This window comes from Phasianus colchicus, chromosome 2 (genome assembly GCF_987193195.1).
Source record: "Phasianus colchicus chromosome 2, bPhaCol1.hap1.1, whole genome shotgun sequence".
NCBI classification, from domain to species: Eukaryota; Metazoa; Chordata; class Aves; order Galliformes; family Phasianidae; genus Phasianus; species Phasianus colchicus.
The window spans coordinates 73,219,131-73,232,887 of NC_143437.1; positions in this window are offsets into that span (position 1 = coordinate 73,219,131).

The window sequence follows — 13,757 nt, forward strand, 5'->3', positions numbered from 1 at the left end:
TACATTTTCAAAAGCAGCTCCTAAAGCTTCTTGCAAATCTTTCAAGGGCAAGCATTTTAATTTCTGACCTGAGTACTGCCAGAAGCTTTGTATTCTTGACAGTGCATTAACAGCTGATGACTGACTAAGATTTTATCATCAGCAGAATTGGGAAAAATTGAGGCTTCCGCTACTGCTCTCACCACTTGGGCCTACCCTTTGCATAAAGAGGAAAAAAAACCCTATTCTTTACTGTGGATTTTAGTAGTTAGAATATTGTCCCTTCTTTATGGAATTTGATTTGTGGACTCTCACAGCCTTAAGCATGCTGGGCTCTTAGACACTGTGCAGCGATTCTTTGTCATTGTCTCCTGCTTATGTTATTCTTCCTGAAATACATATTCATTAGAACAAGTACTGGTCTGACACTCCAGCTGTCTATGACTTAATCAGCTAGTAAAGAAATCTTTCTTTTGTCTTTTTTTTTTTTTTTTTTTTTTTCCAAAGTGAAACTTGCAGTATTTTATTCAAAGTGAAACAGCTTTAATGAAAGCTCACTCTACTAGGGCACTTCATCATTAAGGTTTGAGACTTGGGGGAAGAATTCATCTGTCCTGATTCAGGAAACTAAAAGCTTTATTTCTAAGAATGAAGTACTCACCCAAGGCTAACTTTATTATCCATAGAGAAATAGACATATCCAGAGATATATCCTAGAATAGGTGTCTGTTCTAATCAGCAGAAGCCACCAGCCCCTTCCAATGCCTACAAAGAGAAGCTAGACAGATTAGTTCAGATTTCAATGTCTCACTTTCAAATATCTAACTACATGAGATGAAACTCACACAGGGACTCAAACACAGCCTATCAGCGGAAGAATTTCGACTTCGGTTCTTTACAAAACAGAGTAAAGATCATGAACCAGAAAGCTTTGATTGAAAAGTCCCCCTGCTTCTACTTGAACTGAAATGTTTGTAGAGTCTACCTCCCGTAAAAGGTTGAGGCTCCTTAATCCAAGATAGAGAGAGGTGTTTCTGTTACCTTGGAGTCAAACACTCAGTCCTTGTTGAACTAAATCACACTTTTTACTATATCTTCTGGATAAAATAAAGCAATTCTTTATCAGTATTGTAGCAAATGCTAAGAGCACTTCCAAGAATCTAATTCTTGTTAGTGTGTGCGTAATGGGTAGAAAAATAACACTTCTTGCTACTCTGGAGAATAGTCCTAAATTTCTGTAATGTGGAAAAAAATTGAATCTAATTCAGTTTATATTCAGGTACTTGGCAGCCAAGTACAGTGTTAACTGTGACCTTTATGATGCAATCTCATGTTTTACGTTGAATCAGTGAACCTAAGATGCTGTTTGAAAAGAAACCTTTCGTATGGAGTTCAGTGCCAAGCATTAATCTTTTTAAAAACACACTAAGAATCTATCAAAACTGACCTTCGCTGCTATATATTACAATGGAGTGAGAATTCTGATGGGTGAAAGGGGTATTATAATGGATTTGCTTCAACCTCAGAATAAACAATTAACACAGGAATCTCTGAGCTGTGTTCAGTTTAAGCACTGGTGGCTTATAAGGCTGTTTGTTATGTGAATATTTGAATTCATTTATTCACATATACATACATATGTATATATGCACATGCACAGACCATCATTTTTACAAAAAAAGAAAAACAACAACAACAAAAAACACCATCACCACCACCAACAAAAACAAAAGCCACTAAGGCAAAGAAATGATTTGTCAGGGGAACTGAAGTTTTAGCAGTTTTCATTTTTTTCATTCCCACAGCCAGAAATGGAAGGACAGAGATTTCATTAAGTGTGTTCCTACACATTCTCCTTTTTCCATTGAAGGTGACAGATATTTTTCAATTTTCCTCTTGGTTGTAACAGAAACAGGAGAAAAGCAAAGTTCTTTAGGGAAATACCTTTCCATACACAAGACCTTGCAATGCCTTTCACCTCAACTCATGGCTATATTTTACCCAGACTACTTACTGTTGCCCTCTATTTTATCTAAAATCTTGCTTTAAAATAAATAATAAATGTCCTTGTTGCACTTTTTTTACTTCTTTCCCTATCAGCGCTATCACAAAACTCTACAAACTTTCATAATTGTTCTGATTTTTCTCAGTTTTCACAAAGGAAACAGAGATATGATCTCAATGCATATTTTTATTTAACAAAATGTTTTTCAGGTGCTTTACTTTAAGATAATTACAAAAGGACTATGGTGCAAGGGAGTAGCTGTTGGATTTCAGTAGAAACTCCAGTATAAACTCAATTTAATTATGAAAGAGGGAATCAGTACTCAGAGTGAATGAGTAAATACATAAATATAGGAGAGCAAAACAATCCAGTTCAAATGACAGAATTTCAAAACCAGACATTTATAAAATATGTCGTATCAGTGAATATTTAGCAAGTTGAAAATATTTTAAAAAATTCATATTTCCCATTAAGAATTACTCAATTTAATATGTGAAACAGACTTAATCTTGCCTCAGGCTTCCATCTCACTGGATTTATAACAAATCACTCACAGTTTTCTGGTTCTTCCTCAGTAAGATGCACCACACATATGCCAACACAAATCTACTGTCATTTTTCAATTTAAAATTAATCTTTACTTATTAGATTTTAGGGAGAGGCTCACAAAAAGACTCTCAGAAAGTCAGGTTCATATTAAACAGAAATCTTCCTGTTGCCAAACTGCTGATATTTTCATTTATTTCCTGACATTTAAAATCCCATCATCCAAGTACTGGGCGTATGGTGATAACTCATTGCATATATCGCACAACAGAAAAAGCATGTCTGTTTCCACAGCTGAGCAGACTGATTTTCATGAAATTGAGCCAGTGGTGTATTATCGTTTCAAACAAGGACAAGTTGTTGAGTTTTTTTTGCCTGTGAGGCAGGCATACATTAACTCAAGGCTGCTAACGGAATAGTGACAAAAGAGACACAATGCTCTTTCTGATTCCTTGCTTCCTTCTCTTGAGACTCAGGCTTATTTGGAGCGTTGATGCTTACCAGACTCTACAAAAACCTCAGCAGCTGTTGTCGAGAGAGAAATCTCCACTTGTAACAACAACAAAAAATCAATTAAACAAGCACATTAAAAGAAAGCTAAAAGTGCTCTTCACAGGCTATGATACTTATATTTTCTAGTTTTAAACATACTTTAAAAAAAAAGCCAAAACAAAACAAAACAAACAAACAAACAAACAAACAAAAAGGGGGAACAAAAAAAAAAAAAAACACAAAACTTTCAAGAGCTACAGGATCCCAGGGGGATTTAGACCAAAACTTGAAAGCAGATTAGCTACTTTTTGTTGGCTTTGATAGAAATCTTTTGTCTGTCTGCTCAGTCATGTTCTTTTACTAATAATAGAGAGATGGGAGTAATTTCTAGTGCAGTTGGCTCTTGGGTCCTAAACAAAACTGAATTTTTCATAGGTCTGTATCTCTGGGAAGGTAAAGGTTAGTGCTTGATGTCTGATTTACTTTCAGGCATTTTGAAGTCTCTGAAAAGTAATAAGAAGCTAGAGATTCAGGTAATCTATCTAGTTGGAAGTTTAAAAGAGAGAAAATGTAGAGCTTATCTTCTCTTTTTCTCCTATCACTGTGTTACCAATTTGTGATAGTAAAGACAAAAAAGTCAAGCCTTAAAAATTATACAAGTAATTTGGAGGACATTTACTGAATACATGTTTTGTTTTTGAGATCTATGCTTTTATGAAGATACATGGTTTCTGTCTGTTATAGTGCTTTAACAACTGACTAAGTAAATATTTAATATTTGTTCAGAAATTTCCATTCCAAAGTATACTAGACAATAGACCATGGAAAAAAAGTATAACTGTCTTAGTTTAGATGAAGTGGTTTTATTTAAACATACGTATATGGTGCAAGCATTTACTCCTTTTTAAAAATGGCCAGTTTTTTTCCTAGTACAAATTGTTGATTTTTGACCTTATTACTGTTGTTTATAAAAAGCAGTGCACCATTCTACTAGATTCTGTATTAATTTACAGAGATTTCCTATATGCAACATAGTTATCTCAGAAGAATAAACTACAGCAGTGTTTTTTTCTATCTTCCTTTTTTTTTTTTTTTTTTTTTTCTCCTAAAATGTAAAACTATTGTCCCAGGACATCAAGCTTTGTAGTTCAAATCATGCCCTGGTTGCACACAACTAGAATGTTAACAAATGCTACTGTGTAAACAGAACTTGAAATAATGTATGGAAGGGAAGAAAAATCCCATAGAATTATAGAAACAAATGGTTTGGGTTGGAAGAGACCTTATATATCCCCTCCTCTACCATGGGCAGGTACAACCTTCACAAGACAGTGTTGCTCAAAAACCCATCCAACCAGGTCTTGAACATTTCCAGGGATCCACATCTTCTCTGGGCAACCTGTTCCAGTGCCTCACCACTCTCATCATAAATAAATAATTCCTTTACCTAATCTCAATCTACCCTATTTCAGATTAAAGCCTTTAACCTTTTTTCTCACTACTACACTTTGATAGAATCTCCCCTCTTTTTTGCTGTAGGCTCCCTTTAAGCATAGTAGGTCTCTCCAAAGCCTTCTCTTCTCTGGCTGAGCAACACCAGCTCCCTCAGCCTGTCTTCAAGGAGAGGTGCTTCAGTCCTCTGACTCTCCTCATGGCACTCCTCTGACTTCTTCCATCAGGTCTATGTCCTTCTGCTGGGTTCTCCTGAGAGTGGAGTAGAGGGGGAGAATCACCTCCCTCAGATTATGGCTACACTTCTTTTGATACAGCCCAGGATATGGTTGCTTTTCTGGGCTGCAAGTGCACATTGCTGTCTCATGTTGAGTTTCTCATAAATCAGCATCTCCAAGTCCTTCTCTTCAGGGCTGCTCTTAATTCACTTTTTGCCTTGCCTGTAAATGTCCTAAGGACTGCCTTGATTCAGGTGCTCTTGGCCTTGTTGAACATAATGAATCTTGCATGAGCCCAGCTATCAGATCTATCAAGGTTCATCCAGATGGTATTCCTTCTCTCCAGTTTGTTGATCGCACTATACAGTTTGGTGTAATCAGCAAACTTGCTGGGGGTGCACTCATTAACACTGTCCATCTCACCATCAAAGATGTTAAACAGCACCAGTCCCAACACCAACCCCTGAGGGATACAACTCATCACAGGTTTCCACCCAGATATTGAGCTCTTGATTGCAGTTGTGTGAACTCTCAGGTAATTCTTTATCTACGCTAGATAAGCTGGCTGGGAGGATTTGCCCATCTGTCAAATCTATGTCACTCCAATTTAGAGAAAAAAATGTTGTTTGAGACAGTGTCAAATGATTTGCCTAAATCCGGAGAGATGATGTCAGTTTCTCTTCCTTCATCAGTGTTGTAACTCTGTCGTAGAGGGCCACCAAATTTGTTAGGTATGATTTGCACTTAGCAAAGCCATGTTGGCTGTCACTCATTACCTTCTTGTTTTTCATGTCTTGGTACAATTTTCCAGGAAAATCTCTCCATGATAATACTGAGCAGAAATTTGAGACTGACTGTCCTGTAGTTCCCTGAGTCTTCCTTTTCCCCTCCTTTTTAAAAATGAGGGTTATTTTTTTCATTTTCCAGTTTGCGGAAAATTCACTATCCTACTGTCAAATATAATGGAGAGTGGCTTACTAACTTGATCTGCCACTGATCTCACTTGACAGTCTATAAAACCAGCCAAACATTAAGGACTATATTTTCTTTAGATAAGCTTTTTTTGCAAGCTTTCATTTAATAGTGTACGTGTTAATACTCACAATTTAATATATAAAATAATGTTCAGAAGTTTCCCATTTCATTTCATTGAAAAATCCATGAATTTTGACAGAAAAGTCTATATTTTCATGTTAAGAAAAAGATTAAATAGAGAATTTATCTGTAGTCAATGAAAGAGTTATTTCTCCACCTATCTCATGGTGGTAAACCCCCAAACAGTGGAAGAAGGTGAGCTCTATACAGCAAATTCATACAAAGAGGATTCTGGATTAAGATTTCTTATACATCATAACTTCATATTTGTCTGTCCTTTCCCTGATATTACTTGTAGGAAGACGACATGAATTCATTATATTACTCTCACCAAGAAAGAAACTGGCTGCATTCTCAGGGCATTTGTTCCATTCTGTAGGCCAATTTTCGAATAGGGCATGCCAGACTCTAAATGGCAGTGCATGAAGTGGCTGACATTTGGCATATCAATGTATGATTCAGAAGAATGAACTAATCTGTTTGTAACTGGGCCTGGATGAAGCAAATTGGTTTTGGTTTGTCAGAATTCAAACAATGTCTTGGAGCCTGAGTTTTACCTCACACTGATATAGTAATCTGTTGATTTCAATGAAATTAGTGAGAGGTACAACGTCAGTGGAAAATGGATTTTCATCTCACGAGCAATTCTTTCGAGACAAATAGTGGTAACACTTCTATAAACTTACTTAACAATGAAAAACATTCTGGTTACTGTTAAAATCTATATTAGCAAAGATCTGTGAGATTTTTTTTTTTTTTTTTTTTTAAACTAAAGATAATATCTCCTTCTGTACTGCAATCTAACAATTTTAAAAGAAAAAAATGCTTTTGTTTAAATAGTGGCTACATAACTATTCAGTTATATACAATTCATATTTCTAGAATTTTACTAATCTCCCATGATTTCAAGATGTTATTTTAAAACATATTTTTAATAGAGATTGATGCCTAGTAGCATAATAAAAGACAACTTCACACCTTTGATAATTTATCTGGCCTGTATCCTTTGACTGGTTGTGTCTCCATTTCTTGTTTGGAAATACTAAATAATACAGGAAGAAAGCAATATACATGAAGAATATAAAACAAATTAAGTCAAAAATGGTCTAGAATGACTTTTAGAATGTATATATATATGTTAATATTCATAATTGGAGAAAAATATTTTAATAAATATAGTTCTGTTTCTTTTCTTCCTCAAGTGTACTACTGAAAATAGAAACAATTTTAATTAATACACTTAAATATTTTTAGACACCATGAAGACACTGAAATTAAATAAAACAAATCAAACAAACAAAAAAGGAATGCCTGGCTGTACTTTAATTTTAAACTTTAAATATTGGCTTATTCAAAAAACATACATTTAATATTAAATTCATAATCATTACATTTCTGTATGCTATGTTGCTTTTAGGAAATGACTGAAATCATATTTTTGTTATAGATTGCAGACTGTTTTTCTCTAGGAAATATCACACAAGAGTATGATATAATTGATACAATTGAATGGAATTGCTTTAGCAAACTGGAGGATAGTTTCAGATGCTGAGTATCCTATACAAAATATTCAGATTCCTATATTTCCTTCATTTTCTGAGGTAGACGTAGTATTTTATAATGCATGTATGTCCTCTATAAGAATTGACTCATGAATGAGTTAGCAATAAAAATGTAAATGTTTTGAGTAAATTGTGTAACAATTTCTACCAGCAAATCTTAAGTATTAAAATAAAATAAAATAAAAATTGTATTTTAGAGCCAACAGCTATAAAAAATAATTTCAGAAACACCAATAAATGAAACTAAATTGTGACAAATATCACTCAACTAGAATTTTAAGAAATCTCATCATATTTTTATACTAATTACAAATACAAACAGGCAAAAACACTTTGAATTTTGCATACATAATGATTTAAATACTCAAAAATATATAGTTCAGCCAGTGGTTATTATGCTTGTTTGAAAAGATCCAAATTTCATCTGGTTTCTAAGCACCAAATAATTTCTAATTTATGTAATTTCAGCTTTCTTCTGTTCAATCAATACTTATATTTTGTTTTGCCATTTCTTTAGGAGCTTTCTGAGGTTTTGTGGCAATTTTAATGTTTACATGGTAGTTACTGTGGTTGGTTTTCTTTCTCTTTTTTTTTTTTTTCTTTTTTTTTCCTACATATTCTTTCTTAGGTTAAGACCAGAATATCATTTTAGGTGCAGAAAAATGCATATATAGCATTCATTATGTCACACACATATCACTTCTTGATATTTGCCTTTCTTGTACACACTACTTCCATACTTCAAGTCAAAAGGTACTTCAAAACCACTACCAACATCTGTAACTACATGGCAACTCTCATCTGGAACGCCTGATGTGCATTCCGCTGCATCATGATAGAATGACTAATCATGTCATAAAATTTAAATGAAATCATCTAGCCAGAAAGAAGAATGCATCTTAGGAGTTCAATATTTCAAGTGAATTATCTACTCTTTCAGAGTGACTAATGTTTGAGTGAAAAACATATTTCTTTTTTGGGAGTGTAATGCTCAATTCTGCATCACTATATTCAATGAAAATGCTGCTGTTTACCTTTCCAGTCTTTTCTGAGGGAGACAGTGACATATATACACGCTTTTTAGAAAGAAAAGCAATCTATGCCATGATTTTCGTTTTACAAGCTATATTAGTTCAAAAGCTTTTAGTAACAGAAACACATATTCAATGCAGCAAAGATAAAAAAAAAAGAGTATGACATACTAGCTGTGTGCTTTTATGTAGACAAAGTAGCATTCTAGTTTACTTTTTTTTATACTGTGAGAAAAATACATATTTATATGTATTCATATAAATAAAACAGTGTTGCTATAACAAATTTGTAAGAAGCTTGGAAATATACACTTAATTGTGGTTGTAGACTATGTGTGAGGTTGCTAAAGGGGCATTACAGCTTTTAATATTTTTCTTGACCTTCTGCTATACATTTTCATCATACACAAACTAGAAGAATGAGCAAGCAATCTTTCTATCCTGTGGAAAAATGCCACATGCCATTAAGCAAGCTGTCTTTGCAGAATGGACAGTGTCCAAAACACCAGTGTAAAAACAAAAATGTCAAGATGCTCCACATCTTATCGTAGTATAATTATTGACTCAGAGGCACCATGTATGATAGCTGTCTACAGCAAACACAGTCAAGATTATCATTAGGCATGCCACGCACCCAACACTAATTCCAGTGTCAGGAATTCAGTACTAAAGCAGTTCTGCTGCAGTCAGTTTTTGGCATGACTTCAAAGCTAACATTCAAAGTCAGAAAGCTTAAAACCGTACAAGCTTATTTAGATTCTTTAAATGGTCTGGCTTAGTAGATTTGTGCATTTGAAGCTTTGTAAAGAATTGCAGATTAAAAATAAAAAAAATAAAAAGTAAAAAAAAAAAAAAAAAAAGTTAATCTTTTCATTTAGAGTTGTCAATGATTTGACATTGGATTCATTGGATTCATTTCAATTTTCAATTTCAATTCGTTTCCTTGCTGCTTATCACCCACTGCCCTTAACTCTCAAGAGTACCAGAGCTATGTGTTTGTGTCTTTTCTTGCTTGTGGAGTTGTTTCCTTGTCCTGATGCATTATTAAGTCATTATTAAGAACTTTGGGAAACAAAACCACCACCAACAAACAAACAAAGACCAAATCCAACCTCTTTATTCAAAATCCCACCTACGTTATGAAGTGACCATTTTTATATTTTCTGATCTGCTGCGAGAAACTGAGTTACCACTTTCTAAAGATATGATCTTGTGACTTGATAATGGCTATCATGAAAGAATGTGTTGGTATTTGTGTCAATTAAGTTTTAAACAGCTTTTTGAATGAGAAAAAAATTAAGCCCCTACTTACACAGCATGTGACTTTATGTCCATTTGGATAACATACAAAATATAACAAGTTACCTATAAAAGAATACAAAAAACAAAACAAAACAAAACAAAACACCTCTCATCACCTACAGATGAATGTCTTTATCTTCTTGTAACTTTAGAATTTCCTCAACACATTAAAAGTAACTTGCAACTCCTACATTGGGATAAAGCTATTTTTCTCTCATATTACTTTTCCTTCAGAATTAGCTCAGTGCAAAAATGAAAGTATGATTTTTTTTTTTTTTTTTTCTGTGATCATTCAGAGATTTTCTCAACTAAAAGAGAAGCCACTGATTTGAAATCCGTTATCATATATTTTGTGGAGAAGCACTAAGACTTTTCTAAAATGTACTGATTTATTTTGAAATTTATTATGCTTTCTGAAAACATTAGAAACATTAATACTTGTGAAACTGTTGTTCTTAAATGTGTCATATTTATTTATTCCACGTGTTCTCTTTCCATGGAAGTAGAGGGATTTCAGAGTTCCACTGCTGCAAGCAGACAGAAGATTTATTTTGTGATTTATGAATGGTGATATCAGACTGTATGTATGACAGGTTGAGTAAGATTGCCATATGTTTATAGACCTAAATATATGTATATATATATAACTATGGACCTATTTGCATTAAACTCCCAGATTAACTGACGCTCATCACTGAACAGACTTTTAAACCTAGAGTCTTTTCAGGATTTATCTAACTTTTTTTTTTCATGTAGACATTTGCACATGGGATTTACTACCCAAATAGCCTTCATCAAAGGCTTCTTCAGCATTCTCATACAGTCAAACTACAGGAAATTCCTAAAGTTCCCCTTTAAATGAGGTCTTCATTAGTATAGTTCAGTACTGTTTGCTCTCTGAATTGCTCCAAAGGATCTAATTTGATTATGTGGCTAATTGTTCATGTACTAACATTCCTGGGAGGGACACATTTATATACTCCAATTGGAATAGAAATGCTCACAGAATGTCATATCTTGGCAATGTTCCATCTGTATTTCTGGATTCCTAAGAAATATTGGAATACATATATGTTAATGCTTTCTTTCTCACTCTTTCTTTTTTTAAAGATCTTGTATTAATGTTTCAAAGGGTTTCAAGGAAAACTTTATTAGTTCCAAATGAGATGCTCCCCCTCTTGTCCCTTTCCCCCCCAAAAAACAAACAAACCCTAAACTAAAACCTACCTGATTCTTTTACTTTGAAGATTTTCTTAGCAATTTTTTTGTCCCTGTAGTTTACTTCTACATACTTCTTTTACCTATTACAAAGATAGACCAAACTGATTTCTACATAAAACAGTCTAAATTTAAATCTTGAAACCAATAATCCTCATTGAAAGTGACACTAAAAGCTCATCAGTGCTTTCCTTCTGCTCTTTGCATCAGTTTCTGGTAATAATTGGTGAAGGCAAGACTTCTGCTTACAGCAGTAATTTATAACAATAGTCCTGATTTCTTGCCTTCCTAACAAGCAGAAAAAATACTGCAAAGAAATATAATGCCGCATGTTTCTTTGTACATACCATTTTATCAGAACTCACCAAAATAGACAGCTCATTGGTCTGAGGAATCATACATGCTGTTTGTTTGTTATTTGTTTGCTTCATTTAAAAAAATAATAATAATAAAAAAAAATAAAAAAAATGGAAATTTCAAAATGTTAGCTGTAAATCCCAAAATGATGCCTTAGTCTTTTCTGGGTTCAAAGCTGAAATTACACACACACACACACACACACACACACAAAGGTAAGTGTATCTTAAAAGGAAAAAATTCATGCAGTGACTGACATATGTGTGTTTAAATTAATTCTTTAAAATAAAAATAAGTAGTTCAATTCCTTATCTTTTTTGTCACCTTCCCTTGTCTTTTCCTTATGAAGAATTCTCAGTTTTTATTTGTCAGAAAAATAATGTTTTTTTTCCTGTTACTAACAGTCAAAATAAAAATATTCTCTTAGAAATGAAACCAACTGAAAGCTGATGTGTTGTTTCATTTCTAAAGAAAAGGGGCAACAGAATAAGAATACATGTTACTCTTTAAAATCAGGTAAAGAGTCACATTTGTTGTTGTCTGTTTGTTTGTTTCTAAATGAAAAACAAGCAATTGACTGTAAAAAAAAAAAAAAAAAAAAAAAAAAAAGTCGGATGGTTTTAACAGAATAAGTGGGGAGAATGGATTCAGTCTTTCTGTTAGGGATGGGTGGGTGTTGCTTAACCACACTTGTCAGGAGGAGATGTAGGAATAGGGAGGAAAAACTAACAGTTTTAGACCTAGCCATACTTCTGTCAACAGCAGTCTCTTAGCACCCATCCCCATTGACCTGTCTTATCTCAACTTTCTTCACAGCTGCTAAGTGAAGATTCAGCAGAGATGAAGGATGCATAAGGCTGATGCTCTCTCCAAAAGCTTTCAGTCCTTTGAAGGAAGTGAAAAGGAGTCATAGAGTGACAGGTGTCACTGATTCACAGTGAGATCCTGGGCTCCGAGTACTTGCAGAGCAAGGCACAGGTCCTATGAATCAGATGAAAGGAGCAGTGAGAACAACACAGACACAATGCTATTTCAAGTAAAATAGTCACAGGAATCTTGCAGATACAGCTAAGATAGGGCTCTAGAAGTGGGTGTAAATATCTGGTTTCTCTTCACTCTTAGCTTTCTCTAAACCTGACCATTGACTGCAACCTGGATTCATTTAATTTAATCTCAGGAAAATTTTAAACTGCCTAAATTAAGGATTTAATTGCTCTAGTTCTCCTTTCATGCCTGATCATCTCTAAAGGAAGCATCAGTCCACCAAAGTAAAGATTATTTACTTCTGAGAACCTAATGAGGTTCAATAAGGCCAAGTGCAGGGTGCTGCACTTGGGGTGGGGCAATTCCAGGTATTTATACAAACTGGGGAAAGATCTCCTTGAGAGCAGCCCTGTGGAGAAGGACTTGGGGATCCTGGTGGATGAGAAGCTGGACATTAGCCAGCAGTATGAGCTTGCAGCCCGGTAGGCCAATTGTGTTTTGGGCTGCATTAAAAAAGGGGTGGCCAGCAGGGAGAGTAAACTTTAAACTGTTCAATGGTCTGTTGGCCAAGATCCCCTGGGATGCTGTCTTTAAAAACAAAAGTGTTGAGGAGAGCTGGTTACTCTTCAAAGATGCCTTCCTGAGAGTGCAAGAGCTCTCTGAATACGAAAGCGGGCAAAGGAGATAGGAAATCAGTGTGGTTTGGCAAGGACCTTCTGGGCACGCTGAGGGAAAAGAAAGGTGCGTACAAGCTCGGGAATCAAGGGCATGTCACCTGGGAAGAATATAGGGATGCCATCCGGACTGGCAGACGTGGGATCAGGAAAGACAAGGCACAGGTGGAACTGAACTTGGCAAGGGATGTGAAAAACAATAGGAAGACATTCTACAGGTACGTTGGCCAGAAGAGACAGGCCAAAGCGAGTGTACCTCCTTTGGTAAATGTAAAAGGAGAACTGTCTTCAACAGACAAAGAGAAGGCTGAGGTACTGAATGAGTTCTTTGCCTCAGTCTTCACTGGCGGCCAGGATTCCAGTATTTCTCATGTCCTGAGCCTGGCATCCCTAAACTCTAGGTAGGGACTGGGGCGGTAAATCCCCCCCACTATAAGGGCAGAGCAAGTCCGTGACCACCTCAAAATTATTCCCCTGCACGATGGCAGGAGGGTTGGAGATTCACGATCCTTGAGATCCCTTTCAAATCTTGGCCATTCTGTGATTCTGTGAGAGGGAGGAGATTGTCCCTGTCTACTCAGCTTTTGTGAAGCCCCATTTGGAGTACTGCGTCCAGGCCTGGGGCCCCCAGCACAGGAAGGAGCGGGTCCAGAGGAGGGTTGCTAAGATGATCAGAGGGCTGGAGCACCTCACCTATGAGGAAAGGTTAAGGGAACTGGGCTTGTTTAGCTTGGAGAAGAGAAGTCTCCAGAAAGACCTTGTTGCAGCCTTCCAGTACTTGAAGGAAGCATATAAACAGGAGGGGGAACAGCTGTTTACGAAAGTGGACTGTGATAAGACAA